Below are 10,908 nucleotides of genomic sequence, written 5' to 3' on the forward strand. Positions count from 1 at the left end.
TGAGCAGGACAGACCCTTCTTTCTTAGAGGTTCTGATATCAAGTGTTTCATCTCAACAGTGAGACAAGTAACTGAGAGCGTTGTGAATTCTAGGTCAAATGTTGATGGTTTATGCATGGGAAGCTTCTGGTCGAAACTTGTAATGCCTCACAGCGATGTCTCCAGGGCGTGACAGTTGACTTATGGATGAAACTGGAATAGAGAAAAATGTGGTTCCAAACCTGCCTCTCCACGTTTGTCATGACGATGAGCTACCCACCTCTGCTCTACTACACAACTCTCCATCATATGTCTCTCAGATCTCAATGTTTCCTGAAATGTGGTTTGGATTTATTGTGCATTTTACCTGGGGTGCTTCTCAACTCAGCATGAATGATGTACATAAGGTTATGCCAAGTTATTTTTGCTGCAGATATCTCTTAGCCTTATATTTTGACTTTAAGAATCCCTATATATTAAATTTGCTTTATTTTTTTCATGTTGTATCCCTTTAAATTAACTATTTTCTGTGTGTGAGTGGGGTTTTTTGTCTGCACCACTTTCATATCTGGTACCTGCAGAGGCCAGAAGAAGGCATCAGATGCCCTGGAACTGAAGTTACAGGTATGAGCTGCTGTTTGGGGCCTAGGAATTGAACTTGAGCCCTTTAGAACTATAGTCTATGCTCTTACTGCCAAGCCATCTCTCTAGCCCCTACAGGTAATATCTTTAAATAAGGGAAGAACTTTATTTTTTTTGTTTCTCCCTTGGTTTGTCACTTACCATTAGTTAAGGAAGAAAGGACTCATGGCACAATGAGAATCTTTAGCAATGCCAGTTGGATTTGCATCACAGTTAAACTATGGAAGTATGATCTAAGAGCTTACTTAGAGGTAGTGTGTTGTATGTGATTATAATCTCAGAGCTAGGCATGGTGGCACATACCTTTAGTTCCAATACTTGGGAGGCAGAGGCAGGTGGATCTCTGAATTTGAGGCCAGCAAATTCCAGGAAAGCCAGGGCTACAGAGGGAAACCCTGGGGCAGGGGAGAGAAAAAAGAAAGGAAAGAGAATTTCATGACTCAGGAGGCACAGTCAGGAGTACCTCAAGTTCCATACCAGGCTGGCTACATAAATAGAATCTAGAAACACTGGGAGGGTGGGGGAGACATCTTGGGTTGTTTTCTAATTAGGGCAGCTTGCAAAAAGTGATGAGCTAATACTAGGGTTTGAATGTTCCCACCAAAACTCACTGAACTTTAATCCTCAGGGTAAAGTATTAGAAAACAGATTAAATGAGACCTCAAAGAGCTGACTAGATCATGAAGACTCATGAATGGTTCCATGAGTTAGTTTAATGGCTTAATGGATTCATTTTAGAACAGGTCTGTTATAAAAAGTTTGGCTGTACTCTTGTGTACAGACTTCTGGCTGTATGATACCCCTGTTGCCTAGTCAGCAGCATCCCCACTCACTGACCTTGGACCTCCTAGAACCGAGCAAAACAAACATCTATTTATATAAACAACCCAGTCTGTAATGTTCACTTATAGCAATGGAAAGTGAACAGAATGTTACGTTCTGTGCCAAGGAGGATGGGGTGTCCCACTTAAGACCGCGTTCTAGTGGACTGACCATCACTACTCTGCTGGCCATGAAGAAACTAACTGCCATGTTGCCAACGGCTGTGGACTGAACTACAAGGCTTAGAGCTGCTTGTAGCATCTAGATGCTGAGAGTTGACTCCAGACAACAAAAACAAAATAAAGTGCGGGGATGCTGGCTCATTCCTGTTGTCCCAGCACACAGGAGGCAAGATCACAGGACTCAGTTCCATCCTGAGGGACATGGTGGGATGCTAACTCAAGGCTGCAGTACTCCCAGTGAAAATAGAAACAACAAGCCTATAGCTATCAATCTGAAAACAGAAACAGTTTGGTGGTGCATTTGTCTCTGGTGGAGCCCCAAGGGTAGGAAACCTTGGTTGCAGCTTCATGAGAAATCCTTAAACTTAAGGAGACTTGGCTACAAGAGTAGACTGGAGAAAGCCAGGCAACCATGCTGTCTGGCGTGCCTTTCTGACTTTACATTCACAACTGAGGCAAACTCGATGCCTCAGCAGGTAAAGATGCTTGCTACCTAGCCTGACGACCTGAGTTCAATCCCCAGAGCCCACATGATGACGGAAGGAAAAAAAATGACTTCCACAGTGTCCTCACAATACACGGCACAGACTGTCATTTCGAATTAAACCCATAACCACTGCACGAATACTACTTCCTTCTCTAGTCCACTCACTGTGCCATTCTCTTGGATGACTCCTATTTTTTCCTGAGACTTCTATTACTTCCCACATACTCACTCTCAACAGATAACCTGGCTCTTTCCTTCCTTTGAGACAGGATAAGAAGAGAACTTTCACAAACCCTACCACTGCCGCATCCACCCAACTACTGCATGTGTGCCTACATTTCTTAATTCAAGCGGTCGTGATAAACCACTCATGGTCTATCCCTCTACCCATCTGTGCATGTTCACACAGAGGTCAGAAGACAACCTCAGGGCCACCGTCCACCAGGGTCTCTCATGGGCCTAGAATTCACCAATCTGGCTAGACTGGCTGTCCAGTGAGCCCCAGAGATCCTCCTGTCTCTACTTTCCTAGCGCTAGAATTACAAGAGTATGCAATAACGCTGGTGGCTGCTGCTGCTGCTGCTCTTCCTCCTCCACTTCTTCCTCGTCTTCCCTTCTTTTTAGATTTATTTTTGTTTTTATGTGTTTAAGTGTTTTGTCTACATGTATGTGTATGTGCACCATGTATGTTCTTGGCACCCAATGAGTCCAGAAGAGGGTAATCGAAACCTTGGAATGGGTGTTACAAGTGTACTGCCATGTGGGTGCTGGGAGTAACAGGACCCCATCCCTCTGGAGCAGCAACGCTCTTAACTACCGAGCCAACGCTCCATTCCCATGCCTGGCTCCTTGTCTGAATTCTGGGGATTGAACTGAGGTCCTCATGCTTGCAAGACAAGGATTTTATCATCTGAGCCATCCCCCAGGCTCTAGTGAGGGTAGGGGTTGGTTTAAGGGGCTGTTTTTTGTTTTTGGTTTTTGTTTGTTTTCAGAATTATTTTTGCAGGGAGAAGGCTACAGTTTGAGATAGTCTCACTATGTAGTCCTAGCTGGTTTAGAACTCACCAGGTAGACCAAGCTGACCTTGAACTTGGGTCTATCCTACTGCTTCTACCTCCAAAGTGCTAAGACTACAGGTATGTACTACCATGTCAGGTCTTAGATATTTCTTTTTATTACATAAGCATTATACATATGAAAATCTTTTTAAAATATTTATTTATTTATTTTATGTATATGAGTACACTACTACTTTCTTCAGACACACCAGATGAGGGCATGAGCTCTCATTACAGATGGTTGTGAGCCACCATGTGGTGCTGGGAATTGAACTCAGGACCTCTGTCTGGAAGAGCAGTCAGTGCTCTTAACCACTGAGCCAACTCTCCAGCCCACATTAAAACTTTATAAAAGAGAAAAAAGGAGGAGAAGGAATAAATAAGAGAAATACCCCGCGGGCCTGCCACAGATAAGAATTTGTATGAACACTTCAGTTTCTTTCCTTACACACTAGAAATTTTAATGAATTTGAAAGAGTATTTACAGATAATTTGCAGTGCTCTGGCCCCTCCGTCTTCCCCTGGGGCATGAGAAGAACAATGTGTGTGTTTGAAAACTTGATTTTGTATTTACAAACCACACCCTGGCCCAGCTGAGCTCATCTCTGGCCAACAAATTTTTGAAGAGACAACTTGGGATTTGCTTTGTCTGTGAGCCTAGAACTTTCCCAATACCTCACAGAAGTAATTTCTAACAAGGTCTTCTTAACTGTAAGGCTGTTCATATTCTTGTTTTGAAAGAAAGAAACATCACCACACTATATTATGAACAAGTAAAATAAGTGCATGATAAACTATAAGAAGTGTAGATTGAATCCAAGAGCAACAACAAAAGATTAAATCCTTTAACTGAAAAGGGAGGCACAAAGCTGGGCTCGGTGGTGCATGCCTTTAGCAGAGACTGGTGGATCTCTGAGTTTAAAGGCAGCCTAATATATAAAATGAATTCCAGAACATCCAGGACTACACAGAAAAATCATGTCTCAGACAACAACAAAAACAAAGCAGGAGGAGGAGGAGGAGGAGGAGGAGGAGGAGGAGGAGGAGAAGGAGGAGGAGGAGGAGGAGGAGGAGAAGGAGGAGAAGGAGGAAAAGAGAAAAAAAAACAAAACAAAGCGTAAAACAACAAAAAGAAAGGAAGGAAGCTAAAAGCCATAAGTGATGTCACATGCCTTTAATCTTAGAAGGTGGGGGGAGGCTGAGGCAGGAGGCTAGAAGTTTGAAGGATAGCTTGAGCTAGTCCCCATTCCAATAGAGAAAGGAAGATGAGTGGAGTGGGGTGAGCTGGGGGTTAACATGAACTTTTCCCCCTTAACCAGAATCTTCATTAAATTGCAACACGAGGAATTTCACCCTTAATCTGTCTTTATAAATCCCTGTGACTTTTCATTTTTCTTTTCTTTTCTCATAAGAAATGGCCCTATTGGTGTCAGGCCATTCTGTTCTACTGTGACCACGAAAAACATTGTGACATTTTGTTTGTAGACGATCACTGTTATTGCAATTGACCATAAAAAGCAACTGGAAGATACCACTTAACAGACTGAAGTAGTAATTTACTGGTGACGGCTATTCTTGGTTGTCAACTTGACTATATCTGGAATGAACTACAATGCAGAAATGGAGGATACACCGGTGAGAGCTTTTTCTGCTTGGTTTGAAGTGGGTGAGTCCACTTCTAGTCCAGGCCTTTGAGGTAGGAAGACACACGCTTTTGATCCATTTCTTGAGGTGGGCAGACACGCCTTCTGCTGGAAGCCTATAGAACTTGGGAGAAGGACAGGTTTGCTCCTTGCCTACAAGCACATCCATTCCTTCACTGGCATTAGAGCGTACGTCCTCCGGCTTCCAACATATACAGCAGGTCAGTTGAGATGCCCAGCTTTGTGAGACTGAGCAACTACTAGATTATTGGAAGAAATATATTTATTTATATTTTATTTATATATAATACAGATTTACTTTATATATATTTACATATATATTTTGTATTTATATATTTATAAATTATATGATATATATCATATATATATATATATAAAGAGAGAGATTTGTTTCATAAGTTCTGTGACTCTAGAGAACCCTAATACAGTAGCATAAATTATTAATAAATTCAAAACCACAAATGCTGCTGAGTGGTAGTAGCACACCATCCAGCACTCAGGAGACAGAAGCAAGTGTATATATCTTTGTGAGTTTGAGGTCAGCCTGGTCTACAGAATGAGTTCCAGGACAGCCAGGGATGCACAGAGAAACCCAGTCTCAAAAAAGAACAAAACAAAAACACAAAACCCACAAATGCGACACCTCACATGGCAGCTGGTGGCTGGCACAGCATATACGAAGAAAGCAAGCTTTGTGTTAGCAGTAGGCAATAGAGAATGTGCTACGATTTTCCTCACCACAAAAGTTGAAATCAAAGAGAATATAGAAAGAAAGTGTCATTTTCTAATAACTAATTTGATTAGCATTTTCATCCCTCATTCTGTACACAATTCCTCTAGAAATGACCAGCAAGCTGAGTCCTAAACATAATTTATTGATATGAAATGGATAAGAGGCCCATCATTAATTATATTGTTTCACCATTTGTTATGCTCAGAAAAGTACTTTTTTAGATTTAAATTAAAAAAAAAAACAGGCTCATTTATTTCAAAATTGGCTTAAATGACATATAGCTATTATTTCTTAGACACGTTACAAGACATTGTCTAATTCATAACTTTGTTAACAAAGCTGAAGTGCCTTGTAAGTTATCCTGTGGTGCCATGGCCTCTCTCAGGAAGCACTAGTGTGGGTGCTAGAGAAATGGCTCAGGTGGCTGAAGTACTTGCTATTTAAGCGTAAGTGTATGGTGCTTAGGAGCTGTGGTTAAAAACCAGGCGTGGTGGTGCAGGTTCATAATCTAGCCCTGAGGATGCAGAGACAGGCAGATCCTTTGGGGCTCATTAGCCAAGCTGCCCAGCCTAAACAGCAAACTTCAGGTCACAGTGAGAGACCCTACCTCAAAGTCCTGAGTAGATAGTGCCTGAGGAAGGATATCTAAGGATGACCTATTACCTACGTGCACACACACACACACACAAACATACACACACACAATGTGGGGAGGAACAGAGAGGGGTAAGGGAAAGGAGGGAGGAGAAGAAGAAATAAGAGATGAGAAAAAAGAATTCTAAAATAAATACATCTAAAACAAACACCTGGCACCTCAACATTCTTTTGACAAGTTGTAAATAATCATTTAGAGAATATGGGACTTGACAAGGCTTGAGCAAACCAGTTTTGTGTGGAGTCTGAATCTGGAGGGATAACATTCTATATTTGTGCCACCTTCTATTCCTGTGCTTCAGAGAATCTCCAAAGATGATCCCTAGCACTGCACAAATTGAGCATGGTGGTTCTCTCTGTAATCCCAGCACTCAGGCAGTAGACCTAGGAGGGGGGTCAGAAGGTCAAGGTCATCCACGGTTACAAAGGGAGTTTACAACAAGCCTAGATACATGTGACTGTCTCAAAAATAAATAAACACAAATGAAGACTAGAAAAAAATGAAAATGCATTTCTCCATTGTGGTAGTTTGAATATGCTTGGCCCAAAGGGAGTAGCACTGTTGGGAGGTGTGGCCTTGTTGGAGGAAGTGTGTCACTGTGGAGGGTAGGCTTTGAGACCTTCCTCCTAGCTGCCTGCAAGACAATCTTCTTCTGTTTCCCTCCAGAACAAGATATAGAACTCTCAGCTCCTCCAGTGCCAGGTCTGCCACGATGATAATGAACTGAAACTCTGAACCTGTAAGCCAGTCCCAATTAGATGTTGTCTTTATAAGTGCTGCCTTGGTCATGGCGTCTCTTTGCAGCAGTAAAACCCTAAGACAGAAGTCTTATTTTTACAGTTACCATCTCTGGTGCTCAGGATTTTCTTCCTATTGCTTCAAAACAGCCATCTGGGCCACTTCCTTCTGTGTTTCTTGAAAGCAAGTTTGCTGCAAAGAATTCTCTCATGCGGCTCTAAATCCGGCAATATATTTAGCTTGCCTTCATTTTCTAAAGTGTAGCTTTCCAGAATATAAAGGTCACCCGTTTCTCTCTGATAAACATACACTTTTGCTGAAACAGGTTTCCTACTTCCCACCCAAATGAGCCAGTGCTCCCCATTGTGAGTCCCACCAGGGAGGCATCTCTGAGAAGCAGGGGAGGTGGGAGCATACCAGGCAAGACCAAGCACCGCAGGCTCCCTGCTTAAACAGAAGTGCAGCAGTTTCTCAGGGTAAATGTACATTCACTTGTTGTTTGAGTCTTTGCCTCAAGCTTATAAATGCAGGTGTGATTTCATAAGCATCTGAGAGGAAGGACCCACCTTTCCCACTGCTCTGATAAATACAGATTAAGTGTGCTCAGGAGCTTTAACCCTTAGAACAGCAGCCACTGGCTCTAGAATGCTTGGTTCTATGATGTGCTGGGGTCGATCACAGAAGCCTAGCCTAGCCCTCTGGAGTATCTCACTTGAACTATTTCTTCTCTGCTGGAAAGGAGAAAACTTATCTTTTCATCAGAGGGATGAAAAGAGGGAGCTCAGATTTCCTGAGCATCTGCTAAGTTTATAGTGTTACATACTATCCATGAACTACTGCTCTGAAAAAAAAAATAGAGATTTGGAAGCCCCAAGTCATGGCTCATGTTTGTAATCCTAGCACCTTGGAGGTTGAAGCAGGAGAATCATCGTGAGTTCCAGGTCAGCCTGAGCTCCAGAGAGACCAGATCTCAAAAATCTAGATGACAACGACAATCTGGGGCTTTTGCTTCATAAAGTCTGAAAAGCACAGGGACCTTTGGAACTATATCAGATTGCTGCCACCCCAGAGAATGCTTACATGTTTGACAGTTGAGTCTATTTTAGATTGCTACCAATAAGAGAAAGACATACTTAACACATATGTTCCCTCTTCTCTCTCTATTCCTCCCCCTCTGTTCCTCCCATCCCACCTGTGTGTGTCTCTGAATGTGAGAGATATGTAATACTTACTTCCTCATGAGATTATAGCCTTTTCAAGGCTTTAAGATTGTAAAACACCTTTTAGAAACTATTGGGCATACACAAGGAATCCATAGACTGAACCTGAGTACAAAGATATATATTTTGATTTTATAACTTTTTTTAAAAATATCCCTATTTTAAGGAGAAATTAGCTGTTTACCTCTAAAAATGACATTGCTATTTATTTGGTTAGATTTTTTTTTATACAGTGTCTTGTATCTATTGATTTTAAGTGTGTGTGTGAGTGCATACATGTGTATGTGTAAGTGCATGTGTGTGTGTTCTTGTTGTTGTTGTTACTTTCGAGACAGGATCTGTTACCTAACCATGGATATCCTAGAACTTCCTATACAGCTCAGACTGGCCTCAAATTAGAAGTTATCCTCCTGCCTGTGCCTCCCAAATGCTTAGGTTACAGATATGTACCATCATGTTCTCTTAATGATTATTGCTGATAGTTGGATAGACTTCCATCCATCAGAATAAACTTGAAACAAAAATGAAAATAATTTTGAGATCGTATTTCCCCTTCTTTTTTTTTTTTTCCTTCAGTCTTTTGAGACAGGGTTTCTCTGTATAGCCCTGGCTGTCCTGGAACTCATTCTATAGACCAGGCTGGCCTCGAACTCAGAAATCTGCCTGCCTCTGCCTCCCAAGTGCCGGGATTAAAGGCGTGAGCCACCACTGCCCGGCATATTTCCCCTTCTTTATGGGAAGATCCAGAACACAATTTAGAGAACATGAGCTCAGGAAGGACCACTTTTAAAGGAGCAACCACACCAACAGTGATATCTCATGTCTGTTTTGTTTCTTTAACCTTTATGAGTAACATCCCCAAGGGGGATGAGGGGTGGGCGTGGTAAGCATTCTTAGTCTGGACTTGTGATGACTTTTACAGTGACGTCAGTAAGAAATCATGGCAGACAGATCGTCAGCAGGAGGGGTGCTGAACTGGAAATGGAGCACCCGCCCTCCTCAGTCGCTTTCATTCCATGAAGAGGAGGTTCCCATTCCCTCAGGAGCTGACAGACACTGGGCAGAAGGGGCCATAGCTGCCAAAGCCTGAGTCACTTCCCTCCATGCTTAGGCAAACCCTGAAGAGAAACATTTCATCTTCTCCAACATTTGGGGACTGAAATTTCACAAGGGCTAAGGAACCTCTCGTATGGGGATTTTGCAGTTGGAAAGAAAACTGAACAGAGTCCAGATGGCAGAAAGTTGACAAGCAGAGAGATTAATCAGACAACCTGGATTCTGAAGCCCCTTTTGGTAGCCATGGGGAGGATCTGATCTTGATTGGGTCTTAGAAAGTTACCTTTCTCAAATGTACGTAAGTACTGTCTCGAGTTCAGAACTATACAAAAATCCAAAACAAACCCAGCAGCACCCAGATGATGGTGTCCCTGAGAGCCTCAGTTTAGTTATCTATACAAATGAAATAATCTCCCTGCCATGACTTTGGGGTCCCCACAAGAAGAATAATCAGGAAATCCCCTAACAGAATCCTGTGTGTGTGTGTGTGTGTGTGTGTGTGTGTGTATGCATGTGTGTACCCTAGGTTTCATGCATGTTAGTCAAGGCCCTACCACTAACCTTCTACAACTTCCACAAGTAGCTCTGTCCTTGTCATATCTATACACTGTCTATATGGTCTGTCTTCTCATTCTCCAAAGGCCCAAATTACAGCGGTGTTTTGCCATCTGCAGCTGCTATTTAAAACTTGTTTTAAAATGACTGAAATTTTCCTAGCTTCTTGTTCAAAGCTTATCTTTGGTCTCTAGGATCTTAATTATCCCATCAAGACTATTTTTTCTTTCTCTTTCTTTTTGAGATAGGCTCTCACCCTAGCTTAGGCTGCCACTGAACTCACTATGCAGCCCAGGCTGGCCTTGGATTTGAATGCCCTCTCCTCTCCTGTCTTAGACTCCTCAGCGCTAGGATTATAAACATAACTGCTGCCCATCTGAAATTATCTTCTTTAAAAATAGACATTCTTCATATTATGAGCAATGTCTTTGGATAGGAAAAACATCCATTCATCTATCATACAATCCCTAGGCGAGAGTCACATTACCTGGCTGTTCCAGGATGGGCTTTCAGCTCTGCTGCCTACCCAGTGTGGTCAGGCAAGTCCACAGTTTCCCACACACGGGCTTTCAGCCTGGAATGTTCTTACAGAACCGCTATAGTTAGTATTTGATTAAAACTGTATTTATAGAGAGGGTACTGTTTCAAGCTAGTTTTTTTTATTTGTTTGTTTGTTTGTTTGTTTGTTGAGACAAGGTTTCTCTGTATAGCCCTGGTTGTCCTGGAACTCACTCTGTAGACCAGGCTGCCTCAAACTCAGAAATCTGTCTGCCTCTGCCTCCCAAGTGCTGGGATTAAAGGCGTGCGCCACCCACTGCCCGGCGCTAGTTTTTTTTTTTTTAAAGGCTTATGAAATAAGCTAGAAAACTGAGATGTGTATGGGTCAGATTCCTAACCTTGGAGGTTATTATTAGCCTTAATGTGTATCTTCTTTTTCCTCTTGTAAACAGAAAATTAACTTTTGGTTATTGTATTAATCTGCTACAATTGCTATGAGCAAAATACCTGACAGAAATGGAGGAGGAAGGGTTTCTTTAGGATCATGGTTTCACAGGGTCTGGTGGGCGGGGCGAGGTGGGGTGGATGGACAGGGCCTGGTGGGCGGGGCGAGGTGGGG

This window comes from Mastomys coucha, unplaced genomic scaffold (assembly GCF_008632895.1).
Source record: "Mastomys coucha isolate ucsf_1 unplaced genomic scaffold, UCSF_Mcou_1 pScaffold1, whole genome shotgun sequence".
NCBI classification, from domain to species: Eukaryota; Metazoa; Chordata; class Mammalia; order Rodentia; family Muridae; genus Mastomys; species Mastomys coucha.